Source organism: Bactrocera neohumeralis, chromosome 5, assembly GCF_024586455.1.
Source record: "Bactrocera neohumeralis isolate Rockhampton chromosome 5, APGP_CSIRO_Bneo_wtdbg2-racon-allhic-juicebox.fasta_v2, whole genome shotgun sequence".
NCBI classification, from domain to species: domain Eukaryota; kingdom Metazoa; phylum Arthropoda; class Insecta; order Diptera; family Tephritidae; genus Bactrocera; species Bactrocera neohumeralis.
This window is the reverse complement of record NC_065922.1, coordinates 37,858,623-37,872,932: the sequence shown is the minus strand read 5'-3', so window position 1 is coordinate 37,872,932 and position 14,310 is coordinate 37,858,623. Positions and strand designations below refer to the sequence as shown.

The following is a 14,310-nucleotide window of genomic DNA, read 5'->3' as shown; positions in this document are numbered from 1 at the left end:
AGGCGCAGGCACACACTCACTCTTTCGCTCCTGAGCGCTGTCAATAGATGAGTGAGTGACTGCTGCGAGTGAATGACTGGCTGATTAAGCGATGTGAATGAAAGCATAGTGTAGCATAAATCCCTTTCAATTAAAAATGTGAAATGTTTGGTTTGCAGCATCCCATGGGAAGGCAGAAGGGCAACATGAACAATTGCTTAATCTTATACACAAGTGTATGTATGTGTGTGTGTATGTGTGCCGCCGAAATTCGTAAGGGCTGATTGCACTGACTTTTGGGTATTTATTTACCCATAAGTCAATATACCATATATAAATATAATGTTAATCCGGCATAAAATTATTTGAAATGAAAACCAGCCGGCAAGCGCAGCACTCCGTTGCAATGTCAAGGGCATTGGCTAACTGACCCCTGGCAATGTAATCGAAATGCAGTATAGTTGGCTGGCAAGCGAGCGTCTGTTGATGACCGCACCTCTTTTCGTAATGAGACGAAAAATTCGGGGTTTTTTGAATTGGTTGGTTATGGCAGCGCGCACGCGTCAGCGCTGCTTTGTTTTCTTTTTTGTTTTCTGATTCGCTTCAGTCGGCCTCAAAGCGCTGGTTGATTTCGTATGTGATGCCCCTTAGCTGTTGAAAGCTACAGCTGTTATTGCCGATTTGTTGACTAATTCTGCAGCGTCAGGCAATTAAATATTATTTAAGGAGTTTATGTTATTTTATATTGTAATAATATGCAATAATTTTTATGTGTTCTTGATTAGATTACTATTTCTCCATGCAAACTATAAAGGTTTATCAAAATAAAATCATATCAAGCTATAAGACAGAGTAATTTCTGCTTTTCTATACAAATAAAAATGTCTTTCATAGTAACTGCTCATCGATCTTGACTTTAGTTTGCGATCCACTTTTACACTATGATTTCTAAGGAAAGTATTAACCCGATTAAACCTATTTTTGACACACAGACATTCTTCTATCAGGAAAGAATGCTCTCTGAATTTCAAGTATACAAGTATAGCTCACACATTGACCGATATTTTCGGTAAAAAGTTAACTATAAGCACTGGGTCCACATATTGATTACCTAGGGGCTTCAACAGTTTTGGTTGGATTTACGCAGTTTTTAGTCATAAGATGGCACATCTCAAAAGCACTATTTGCGCAAAGTTTTTTCCTGATATATTATTTCATTCCTGATTTGTATGCTGAAAAGTGAAAATTTCAAAAGGAATTTCAAATTCTGTTATATCGAAAGTAGGCGTGCCTGTTTTCCGAATTCGCCCATTTTCACACTATAACATAGGAATATCAATGAAATGGCACGAACTAAAATTGGTTGAACTCCGTCGGGCGGGTACCGAGATATGTGATTTCACCTAAAAAGGACACATCGACCAATTTTGACCCTGACTGCTACAAAGTCTTCCCATACCATCTCGGGGATAAAATTTAATGTCACTGGTGTATTTAGTTATTGATTTAAATAGTTTTTAACAGTCCCGTATATGGGAAGTAGGCGGGGTTATCCTCCAGTTTTACACTTTTGATAGAAGTTCTTATAATATTTTTGCTAGGTGAACTTGGTTCATATAGCTTTAGAGTTTACGGAAATATGATTAAACTTATTAGAAGGAGGGCCACGCCCACTTTTTCACAATTTTTTTCCCACAGATACCCCTTGCCATGTTGCTTAGTTGTGGTTCTTTATACGTTTTCGGTTAATGGTGATTTGTGTGCGTGGCAGTGGTCCGATTACGCCCATATCCGAAGTTAAACTTTTTTTTGCCTTGGAACGCGCATACCAAGTTTCATCAAGATATCTCAATTTTCACTCAAAATACAGCATTCATGGACGGACTGACAGTCACTCGGATCTCAACTCCTCACCCTGACAATTTATATACATATACTTTTATAACCCTATATCTCGATTAGTTTTAGGTGATATATACAACCGCTAGATGAACCAAAGCAACATGTTGCAAGAGTATAGAGTATAGAGTGCAAGAAGATTTCTTCATTACCACCACTTTTTCGGTGGTCTTTCTGAAAATCTGCTACTGGATCAAAGAAATCCAAAATTTTTCAGAGCGAATCGACGATTTTTATAGTATATTATATTCTCAAAAATACATAATTTTTGTTATTTACTAAATAAAATTTATTTCCAAAAAAAAACACAGAAAACCACTTTTTCTAACTTGCAAGAGGATATGACTCCTAAACACTTTACATATGATAATAGTCGACTTGACCCTAAATGTAGGCAGTGTTTTACGAACTTATGTACTTACATATGTACAAAATGGTTAACTATTATACATCCAATAAATAACAATAAAAAATAATAATTTTGTATTCGTCATGAATGTATTTATTTATAAAAACCATACTGATTAGTTAATTTCAAAAACAAAAAAATCGCGAAAATCAGTGATTTTTCGGAGGGTCACACTGAGACGATCCCTTAAGCTATAAAAATAATTTCTCTGTACTAATTTTCAACTTAGATATACTATGAATATATATATATATATAATATCTACTGTTCAGGAACCACGGCAATACAGTTAAAGTACTACAAGTATTGCATGCTCGTATTATTCTAGAAATAATGTTTTCTGAGTGGAAAATACATTTGTCGTGAAGTCTGTAACTTTAGGATTACACTAGGTGACGCTGCGGTGTGATTTTTACTGTTTTCAATAGAAAAATATTATTTTAGTAACTTTAGAGCTGAGTAAATCGTTTTTCATCTCCAAAATATTTTTGTCAGTTTACACTTCCTAGCACTTTCTGATGTCTGTTATAATTTGTATTATAATAAATTGTATTTTTATTCCCTTGTAGTTCCACATTCTTATTCTCCTTTTTCTCAAAACTTTAACTTTTTTCTTAAAACTTTAACTTTTTCTCCATTAAATTTGTTAAATAAAAAATTTAATTGATTGATCATTTTTCGTTGTTTATCATCGCAGCATGAGTTCACACATCATGATGCCATCTAATGAGTCATCAATTGCTGTTTTTTGTGTGAAAGAAAAAGAGACAAAAAACTTATTTGGCAGCGATAATATTTTGCTTTTGACTTTATTGTTATTTTTTTATTAACGTATAATGTATAGATCATTCGGACATTTGGCAACAAGTGCTTGGGAAATACTACACAGCATATTATACAGAGATTCTAAATCTCTTTGCCTTCTTTTTAGTATACATACATATATAGTATATAGTATATATATGTACGTGAAGAAAACTTTGACGCAATTTTTGACTTAGTGCCAATTTCATGGTTTCTTTTCGGTTTTCTTTTCTGAAGACTACTTTTCTGTGGTAAAAATTCATGGTTAAAACTTTTTTCTTTTTGATTTGTTTTTTTTTTCTTTCATTATATTTTTTTATTTATTATATTTACTAAAACAAAGTATTGGTTATTTATGATTCATGGTGCCCTGCTTAAGGGAGCTTAAGGGCTTTAAATGGATAGATCGCAAACAAGTTTGAAACGCCATTTAGTCACCGTAGTTTTATGTTATAATAACAGCTGTTTAAACAATTATACTTTCATATACATAAATTTGCATATTAGTCATGGCCAGATGGTGTCGAATAGCAAAATCATTTAATTTATCAGCCAATTATTTGTGCATCGAATTTTACGTCATTTCCCGAAACTCTCATTTGGTTTTCTTGGTAGTCAGCAATGATTTGTTTATGATCTCATATGCATATATGAAGTCATTATTACAACTGCCCACGAGCAAACAAAATAAATGAATAATATGCAGAAAAAAATTAAAATTATAAAAAACGGCGTTGAAAGTGGTATCAGTCAAAATGAAGTGTTAACTATAAATCGCTAGCTAACAGCGGCAAATTGCTTACAATGTTTTGTTTTTGTAATGGCAATTATCTTTATAATATGAAAGGTATGTCAAATTTATGGTTGTCCAAAATAATTTTTGGAGAATTTTTTTTAAGCAATTAACTTCAGTTCACGCTTTCAGTAGCTATAATTTGAGTTATATACATACATATATTTTGAACGACCTTTCAAGTGCTCTCACATATATGTAACTGTGTAACTCCATGACATCTAAGGCACACTACTCGCTTGATCTGAGTTAGGCACTCTTCAAAAAAAAATCCTTTTAAAAGGAATAAGGCAAATTTCATATAGAATTTTTGCCAGAAAGTAATTTGAAACCGGTCAACACAACGCCACTTACTTTTCTGTTTTTCCTTGATTTTGCTAGTCTGTATAATTTATGCGAGTTGATTGTTCGATTTGCCACTATTCAATTGTTCGAAAATTGAAAAACGGAAGAAAACTTTCTTTAATTACTTTCATTATTAACAATTAGTTTATCAATTCAGAACAAAATTGGCAGAATTCACGTGCAATATTTTCGAAATTGACTTATGCTGTTTAAGAAATCATCATCAATCATCTCTTAGTGAAAATCACTACTAAGATTTTCAGCGAGTCAACTTTGAAAACCCATTTAGTTTGAACGAATATTCAGCATATTCAATATTTTTTTGCAAAATTTAACATTTCAAAACAGGCATTATCGGTTTACGCACTTTATAGAAAAAGCAAATTCTTGTTGTCATTTTTTGCATCGAACTCTTGAGCAATTCCTTTTTTGGTCATATATTTGCAGTTTGCTGATGAATCAGTGTAAAAATTTATTTATCAACTTATTGAGTAGTTATTAATATTTCGCACCTCATTATTTGCTTTTTTTGTAAAATTATCTCCCCTACTTGAATGGGTAAAAAGTAAATATAATATTTGTTTAAATTACTAACACCACAATTATTTGCATAGAGCGGTCTCTGAAGGTGTCAATACTCACAGAGCATAATGAAAACGTTATATAGTCGACTGTGGAATTTTTATTATGTCTCTGTCACTAAAATGCGTTAAAATTATAAGTAAATATGAGATTTTAATATGCTTGAAAATATTTGTAACGGGTGATTCAAGTAGAGGACTGACGTATGGAACGACTTAGCGTATTTTACGTCGAGATCTGAAGTTGAAAGCATACAAACTATTCGCTTCTATGGGCTCTTGAAAAGTTCTAAGAAGATCCGACGTTTTCAAGCCAAATTTTGTTCAGCGATTAGGCCCATTTTTGGCTCAATAGGTATGTTAACCAGCAAAATTGCCGCATTTGGCACGAAGAGCAACCTGAACAGATTCAAAAGCTGCCATTGAGAGAACACTTCGGTGAGCTGAAAATGCATGTTTTATGCCGGTCGATTGGCCACCAAAATACTTAGTGTGATATCATCCCGCTTCGATTCAGGCCTTGAAGCAAAATATCACTCTTGTCATTCGCCAGTTACCGGTCGAAATTCTCAAACGGGTCATCGAAAATTGGGCTCAACGGATAGACCATCTGAGACGTAACCACGACAAATATTTGAAAAAGATACTCTTCAAAAAATAAATGCCAAAAAATGTTCTTTCGAATGCTAAAAAACATTCTCCATTAAATGTCAAGTTTCGGTGTTTTTCTTAAAAAAAGTAGGGAACCTTGAAATGGATTTATATGCATTTTTGTGTATATCCCTTTTTGGTAGGTAAATAATTCGCTTCTTACCATGGGTCACATGTTAATCAAATCGGGCTCTAATGTTGTTCTTTAATAAGTAAAAACAATTTAAGCTATTATTTTCTTAAAATATAAGAAACCTATGTAAAATTGGTAGTTTCGAAAGCGAAGATGTTTTGTGATACTTTTTTGTCATAAAACCTTAAAAAAATGTGTCTCTCTTTATCCCTTTTTCGCTCTTAACCCTATTTCAATATTCTAGATAATTTTTTGGATTGGAAGACTAAGTTCTAGTTATGTCTTTCCCTCCATATCGCTCTCTATCCCTGACTAAAAACATTACTGTCAATCACTCAAATTACTCAATCCTCTTATCTCTCTCGGAAATTTCAAATTTGAATCATCTTAAATAAATAGCCTTAGTTCTGACAATAAAAAGTTGTTCTTTAGTGTTTTCGAAAAAAAATTGTGTCAGCTACTTTTGTTTTCAAAATATTAACAAAAAAGTCACACATGTTCCAAAACCTTTAATTAACACGTTTTTTTTAACGTTCTCAACACATTTAATTCTATTTTTTTATGATGAATTCTAGCTTCTGCCCACTAAAAATAATTAAAAAGAACACGCGCACTTTGTATTCCATTCATTTCATTTTCATTATTCTCTATTTTCATCAATACCAGCTAAATGAAAACATTTTTTTGTTGTCTTTGTGTGATTTAAAAATAATTAAGTTGTAAAATTCGACGCCTACCGGTGACCACCTACTTTATTATGCAACAAATGTGGCGCTATTATTTTCCTGCACAGACGCAATTCAGAATTGATCAAAACCGATCAATAAAATGCACAATAGTAAACAAATTTGTAGAATTGATCAGGTAGAGCTCACGCATTGTTTGGGATACTCATAGTTGGCAGACCCTATAGGAAATGTTGATACTATGAAGGTGGATTCCAAATTGAAATCAAAGATTAGAGACACAGACGAGCCTGAACAGCAGTATTAAAGAATTGCAGGGGATTTTGGCATTCCAAGTGACAGTTCAGTAAAAGATGCGGTGTAAGAAAATAAATCCGAGGAGTTAAAAATTTGGAAAATATAGAAAGGAAGTCTCAAGTTTAAATAATCAATACTTGTTTAAGTTTATTCCAAACTATTTAATTCGCCTTCCTTCAAATATTCCTGCAGGGTCATTTCCCATACACAATATCCATTCTTATGCTATCTTCTCATTATAGCTACTTTAGCATGCAACACATGCACGTACATATGTACCCCTATATGCATGAAAACATAGGTACATATGTAAGAATAAAAGTACTATCATTGCCACCGTCAACTCTAGCACCACCATCCGCTCACCGCTCCGGTAGTTATGGGTATTTTATTGTGGTGTTCTCGTGATATCGCTTGTTCAGCAAGCGGAACGAGGGGGACGCTCCGAACATTTAAAATATTAAATGTACCCAACGGTCTCAGACACGGACTGACACACACAAACAGACAGACAGACAGACAGCTAGAGCGGCAGACACAAGTTGTTCCAGTGTAGTGATCCCTTACATGTGCTCGACATCCGTTCGTAGTACATAAATGTGCCATGAATGGAACAGCTCAGCGCCGAAAAGAAAACACCATACAAAAACAAAAAGAACAAAAAATTTTAAAACTAAAAACTAATAGAAGAAAGAGGAACGTCACTAAATAGAAATGGCTATGAATAAATTTTGACTAAATTTTGAGAATATTTTACGAGGAAAAGGACATAAAAGTAGGAGCATCTGCGTGGAAGAAACTACATTATAGGAACGTATATAAACGTATTTAAGTGTTTATTTGTGGCTCTTTGGCTTCATTGGCTACATTTCTTAAACATCCGCACTTATTTGGTCGAGTTATCGCTTTGTACCACGCATATTAATTATGTTTAATGAAATAGTGGTACAATGTTCGATAACATTTAAAATAAGACCTATAGGGCTTGTTTTCTTATAAGCGAGTGACAAAAGAATACTCGTTAAGTTAGTGAAGTACTCGTAAAGCTACAACAGAAACCCAATTTACACCAGTACAGGCAAAAATTCAACTTTTGATCAGATCAAAAAACTGACGCAAGAACTGAAGGCTCTTGACCCACAAATTGTCGTATGTTCGTAAATTGGGCTGAGCAACAACTTGAAAATGATCCGGATTTTCATCGAAAATCATCTTCAGTGATAAGGCTCATTTCTGGCTGAATGGCTTCGTCAATAAGCAAAATATGCTCGTATGCGTTATTGTTCAGGCAGCAATCCACATGTACTCCATGAGTCACCATTGCATCCCCAAAAAATTACGGTTTAGTGCGGTTTATGAGCCGGCGGCGTCATTGGGCCGTACTTCTTCCGTGATGATTACGACCGGCATGTTAATGTGATTGGAAATCGCTACAACTCCATAATAACCGAATATTTTTACTCGAATTGGATGATATGGACTTGGACAATATGTGGTTCCAACAGGAGGGCGCTACAAACCACACAACGAATGTGACAATAGATTTATTGAAAACCAAGTTTGGTGAACGTGTTGTTGCACGAAATGGCCCAGTCAGTTGGCACCCTCGGTAGTGCGATTTGACGCCGTTAGACCACTTCCTATGGGGCTACGTTAAGTCTATGGTCTATGCCAACAAGCCAGTGACGATTAATGAACTTCGTACGAATATCGAACGTGAAACGGTTTATGCTTGAAAACCGTCGAAAAGTGAGTTCAGCGTCTGGACTTCTGCAAGCGAGGCCGTGCTCGCCATGCAAAAGAAATCGAATTCCATACATAATGACATCGAATTACTTTCACAAGAATAAAGAATTTCATTGATATCCCAAACCGCTTTTGTAGCGCATTTATTGAAAAACCCGTTATATAGAGAACAAGCTGAAAGAAATTGATAGCGATCAATCTAATTCAAGAAAATTGCTTTTAAATATTTTAGCAATAAATAGTATTATGTTTTGGGGTAAAGAATGAAGCCATATAAATATAAATTGTTTGTCAAATTTTTGTAGCTTTTGCTCAAATATACAGGTGGCAACCCTAACTGGTTTTCAATTAAAAAATATTTTTTCTTGTTTATACACGTATATGTTTCGAATAATATCTATAAAAACATACCAAAATATTTTTAATTTTTTTTCAATATGGCAACTCTGTTACTTGAAAAATAATATAATAAAACCTACAACAATATACTTCGGACTCTTATGTCTTATTGTGGAAAATTATTGTCCCTGCCATTTCATAAATTATAGTGAACATTAGGGTGACACTTAAGTAAAAAATTAAAATTATAAAACAGGGTTTTTACCATTTTATGGAAGCTATCTGGAAAATTATTGTTCTTGGCATTTAAATATATATTATTTATATTATAATTACATTAGGGTGAGACTTAATTAAAAAAGTATAATTATAAAACAGGTTTCCTACCATTTTATGGAAAACAGTATATTTTATTTGGCTGTGACAATTAATTTGTTTTTTATTTAAAACAACCCTAATGTATATATACCAATTGAAATTTTGTACACAGTACTCCCCAAAAAAATTAAACTTAAAATAAAAATTGGTATAAAACATTGAAGTATTATTAGTATATATTATTTCAAAAACAATCAGAAAAACAACAACAATGAACTCACTTGCATATGAACATATGATTGTAAGCAATCAGCAAAACTCTAGCATTGTCAACTGAGTGCCTGACTTATATAGCGAGTAAATGAATACTGTAACGCCTCCAAGTCGGCCTTGTGCTGGCGCTGCAGCTCACACATAGCATGTGGATTATTTAAGCATACGATTGCATTTAACTATGCACACCACGTGCGCCTCCCTCTGAAATCGAACAGCCTGTCAAATGGTTGGAACTAAACCACTAAGAAATTAAGGCACACATATGTGTGCGCCTACAAGCGCCGAAAAGTGAAACATAATTAAATTTTACGACTTGTACGAGAGCACAATCGGCTAGGGCGCATGTGTGCGCCGCGCATGCCCTAAAGGCACCTAGGTAGCGGCATTTACATACGCATGCGCATTCGGTGCATTCATTCACAACTCACGCCCATATGTTTGACAGGCGTTTTAGACGACGCGCAACAATTTCCCAAAGCAAAAGGCACGCACACACACACACTCGAATTGAAATGCAATTTTTCACTACACATTAACTCTAAAGCGCATATATGTATGCATGTGTGGACATTCATGGGCGTGTGTGTGTGCTAAGAAGTGCCACTGGAAAATGTTGACTTAGGCTGCGGGTGTTTCTGAGTGGAAGCCTAAAACATTACTTACACTAACACATGTTTGCATGCACTCACATATATTTTTGTTTGTACTGACATATGTTTGTATGTATGTAAGTATGCACTTTTATGCATTTCCTTGACATTCAATGTCACTTTGTTGTATTCACTTCAACAACAACAACGAAAAACCCTTGAGTTCACTCGCCGACAGCGGCAATTCACAGCTCTGGGTTCTCGGCTCACGACTTGGTTACGCCGACTGACCGTCTATCTGCCGCGCTGTCGATTGTGGCGCTGCCTTTTCCAGCTTTGCATTTCCCCTCTAACACCTTTTCACCTTCTATGCAGTTGCCTTACTCGCCACTCTTAGTCACTTCCGCATGCGCCTAGAGCACAATAATGCCTACGAATTATTCCAGAAAAGAATAAAAGTGCTATAACTGCGTACACTAAATGGGTATTTTTTACAATGCGGCGGGTATAATGTGACGTGCTGGCTAATGCGTGTGCGTGTTGACAATGCTGCCTCATGGCGCTCTGCTGTGGCCCTGGTCAGCGCCATGCGTGAGTGCGCCCCTAAATACGGTTTAAGTACGCGCATGCGCATAGTTTTCGTAAATGTGTGTATGTGTGTGCGTTTGTCGCTCAAAGGTATCTTTTAATGGTAGGCACGTCCCATTGACTTTGTCTATCGCCTTTCATGCTGATAGCATCTATCGGTATACAAAATTAATATTTGATTGTGTTGCGGTTGCGGTGAAGCGAGATGTTTTCTAATTTCATACACACACGCACGCACTTATGACTGTATATATGTATGTATGTATATAGAGAACATCCGAATTTCGGTAATTGTCGATAAAGATCAGACGTAGCTCTTGCCCGCTTGCGGTTATTGCGTTTACACCTTTGTTTGGCTCGTACGAAAATAGAAAAACAAAAACAACAGAAAACTAGAAAAAGAATATAAAAACAAAAACAACAACAAACAACAAAAAACTAGAAAAAACGTTAAATTTTGCTGCACCAATGCTTTGATACCCTTCACAATTAAAAATGTGTCAGTCAGTTTGTATGATAGCTATATGCTATAGTGGTCCGATTTAAGCAATTTCTTCAGAGATTAAACCGTTAGTGCCAAAAGTGCCGATTCGAGCCAAATTTCGTAAAGATATCGAGTCAAAAAAATGTTTTTCTTACAACGACAGAATTTTGAGCATTCGGTTTGTATGGCCGCTATAGGCTATAGTGGTCCGATCTGAACAATTTCTTCGGTAATTCTAATATTGCCTTGGAGAATAATCATTGCCAAATTTCGTGATGATATCTTGTGAAATAAAAAAGTTTTCCTTAGAAGGACAGTCAGTTTGTATGACAGTTATATGCTACAGTAGTCGGTTCCCGCAAATAAACAGCTATTTGGGAAAAAGAACGTGAGCAAAATTTCAGATAGTTAACTCAAAAACTAAGAGACTAGATTCCTTATATACAGACAGACAGACGGACAGACGAATATGGCTAAATCAACACTGCACGTCACGCTGATCATTTTCATATATTTTTGTATTTTTGATAGGGTCTCCAATGTTTCTTTCTTGTTGTTACAAATTTCGTATCAAACTAAACCTGTTTAGGGTATCAACTCCGAAAACAACAAATAATATATTTGTGGCACATTAAAGTTAGGCTCATTGACAATTCAGCAGGGCGACCGTAGATAAGCGAAATAGTGGATTTAGTTGTACAAATTTATGTACAAATGCATTTTATTGTTTCTGCCAGCGGATTTTTCACAAACACACACACACACACCAAAGCAAATGTATGGTTTTGGTGCATTTATTACTCGCTGCCACTTCAACAATTGCTTCGCCACAAATGGTTCGCATCCGTTACATCTACACTTTTTGCCAACGGTATTGCTGTTGTTGTTGATGCCACTGCCGCTGGCTGCCTTCATATTTGTATGTTTGGAACTGACACAGAAATGTTAAATGGCAAAACTGCCTCAAAACCCATATTACATATGTATATATGTATGTGTGTGTATGTATGGGTTTGCAATCGCCAACCACTGTTTTTGCTGTGCAGCGTGTAGTCAACAAGTCTGTCGGCGATAATTTGCTAGTAGCTGACAAAAAAGGCAAACGCATCAGCGGCAAACAGAAACATTATCGCCAGCGCATCAAGTCAGGAAAGTGTCAGTTGTTGTGTGTCGGCAACAAGCTCATACAATATTTATGCCGCCAACAATGCGATTAGCAGCAGCAACATGTTGCTAGCGAATGAAAGCAACGGTGGAGCTGGGCGGTTTAAGATGAGCAACAAATTTTGTATAAGTCACCACCCTAGCTACGCCACTGGTCTTAATGCTTGTGGGGAGAAAGAGTTTTTTGCTTAAACTTATCTCAAATCAAAAAACCTTAAAAATGTATTATAACAATAGATCAATACTGGTAAAGAACGAGAGACTAGCTAAAATTTTTTATAAAAAATGAATTCTTACCAAAAAAATTCATTTTCCGTAAAAAAAAAACATTTGCATTCGAGTTGGGTTGAGTCGAGTATATTAAGAAAAATAACCTGATAAATATATCCAGGAAGGTCGTGTGGAAATTTCAAGTCGCTGGTCTAACCATTTTGGGAGAAATCTTCCGTACCGACTCTGAAAAAAGCTTTGAGAATCAATTACATTAAGTTAAAGAATTCTTGCCAATACACTCATTGTCTCCGAAACACACGGATTTGCAGACAAAAAAGAGAGGCCGAAATGCGTCAGTACGAAAAGCATGACAAGCTGGCAGACAGAAGTAATGCTCGAAAACTCTACGAAAATATGTGACGACTAACAGAAGGTTTCAAGACCGGAACATACTCTTGTAGGCTCCCAGAGGTTATTAAGAATTTCGAATAACAATTACCCCTCTGAAGAACAACAAACCGGCGGGGCTGATGTATTGCCATCCGAGCAATTCAGATACGGCGATGAAGAACTGATAAGGAACATGCATCAGTTTCTTTGTAGAATATGGTCGGACGAAATCATGCTCGATCATTACAATTTAAGTGTCCTCTACACAATCCACAAAAAGGGAGACCCCACAATCTGCGCTAACTACCGTGGGATAAGCCTCCTCAACATCGAAAATAAGGTCTTATCGAGCGTATTGTGTATTGTGATTAAAGCCCACCATCAACAAACTAATTGGACCTTATCAGTGTGGTCTTAGACATGGAAAATCAAAAACTCATCAGATATTCACCATGTGCCAAACCTTGGAGTAGACCCGTGACACACACCACCTCTTCATTGATTTGAAAGCTGCTTTTGGTAGGACGAAAAGGAGCTGCCTTTATGCCGCTATGTCTGAATTTGGTATCCCAGCAAAACTAATACCACCACTCCGAACCGTTCTATACCAAACGAGGTTTCAGACAAGGCGACTCCCTTTCGTGCAACCTCTTCAATATACTGCTGAAGAAAATAATACGAGCTGCAGAACTGACTCGAGAACCGCGCCGTTAGTTCTGCTTTCTCCAGACTGGATAAGGATGCGAAGCAAATGAGTCTGGTAGTGAACGAAGGCAAGATAATTTCGTCTGTCTTGGAACCAGCATTAACATCACTCCATACATAAGTACTTATTACTGGACTTATGTTTTTAGAGATGTCAACCGCATTCCAGTTTGCTTGGAGTTCATTCAAACTCATACCAGGCTCCTACTATCGACTACAAACGATTAAAAATAAATATGCTTTTTAAGCTGAAAATTCTTTATTTGACTTTAAATATCTGAGGCCCATAAATTTTTTAACTTGAAAATCAAGTTTTGTGGTTTAGCTGAAAATTAGCGGGTTCTTTGTTATTGAGTTCACGGTGGGGCGTCATTGTTGCGCGCACCAAGCCAAAAACCAGCAACAATAACAATAACATAGGCAACCAGTCAACTAGTGGTTTAGCCATTCTGGCATTACACAACACATAGCAATTGAATGTATTTATTGATTCTTGCAATATTTGCAAACAAAGCCATGAAAGCCAATGATTACCGATCGCAGATCGATCGAAAGATTTGTCAAAGAAGAGACGAACAAGTAAAAAAACACGGCATGAAAAAGCAGGGCTTGAATGGTGTCATCAACAAGCTAAGCAATAATATATAAGCTATGCCGCTCATAACACAGGCGTAAAGCGGCGCAGCTGTTGCCGCTGCTGCTTGGAGGATCGCCTGCCATAAGTGAGTGTGTGTGTGTGGCTGCGAACAACTTGCGCTCCGACCGCTTGAATGCATGACTGCTTAAGGAAACTTGGGCACGCGAGGCCAGAATGGGCAACAATGCGGATTTCAGAGTGCCGCAGAGAATGTCAAATGGCCGCAAAACGCCCGCAAAAGGCAGCTACCAGACGGCGACGACACCAAATGCCAATAAATTTT

At 36.1% G+C, this 14,310-nt stretch overlaps 1 protein-coding gene across 5 annotated transcripts in view; it reads right to left on the bottom strand.

Moving 5' to 3' along the window:
• Positions 1 to 14,310, bottom strand: part of LOC126759625 (integrin alpha-PS2) — a 97,122-nt gene that overhangs the window by 54,866 nt on the left and 27,946 nt on the right. The window lies entirely within an intron of this gene.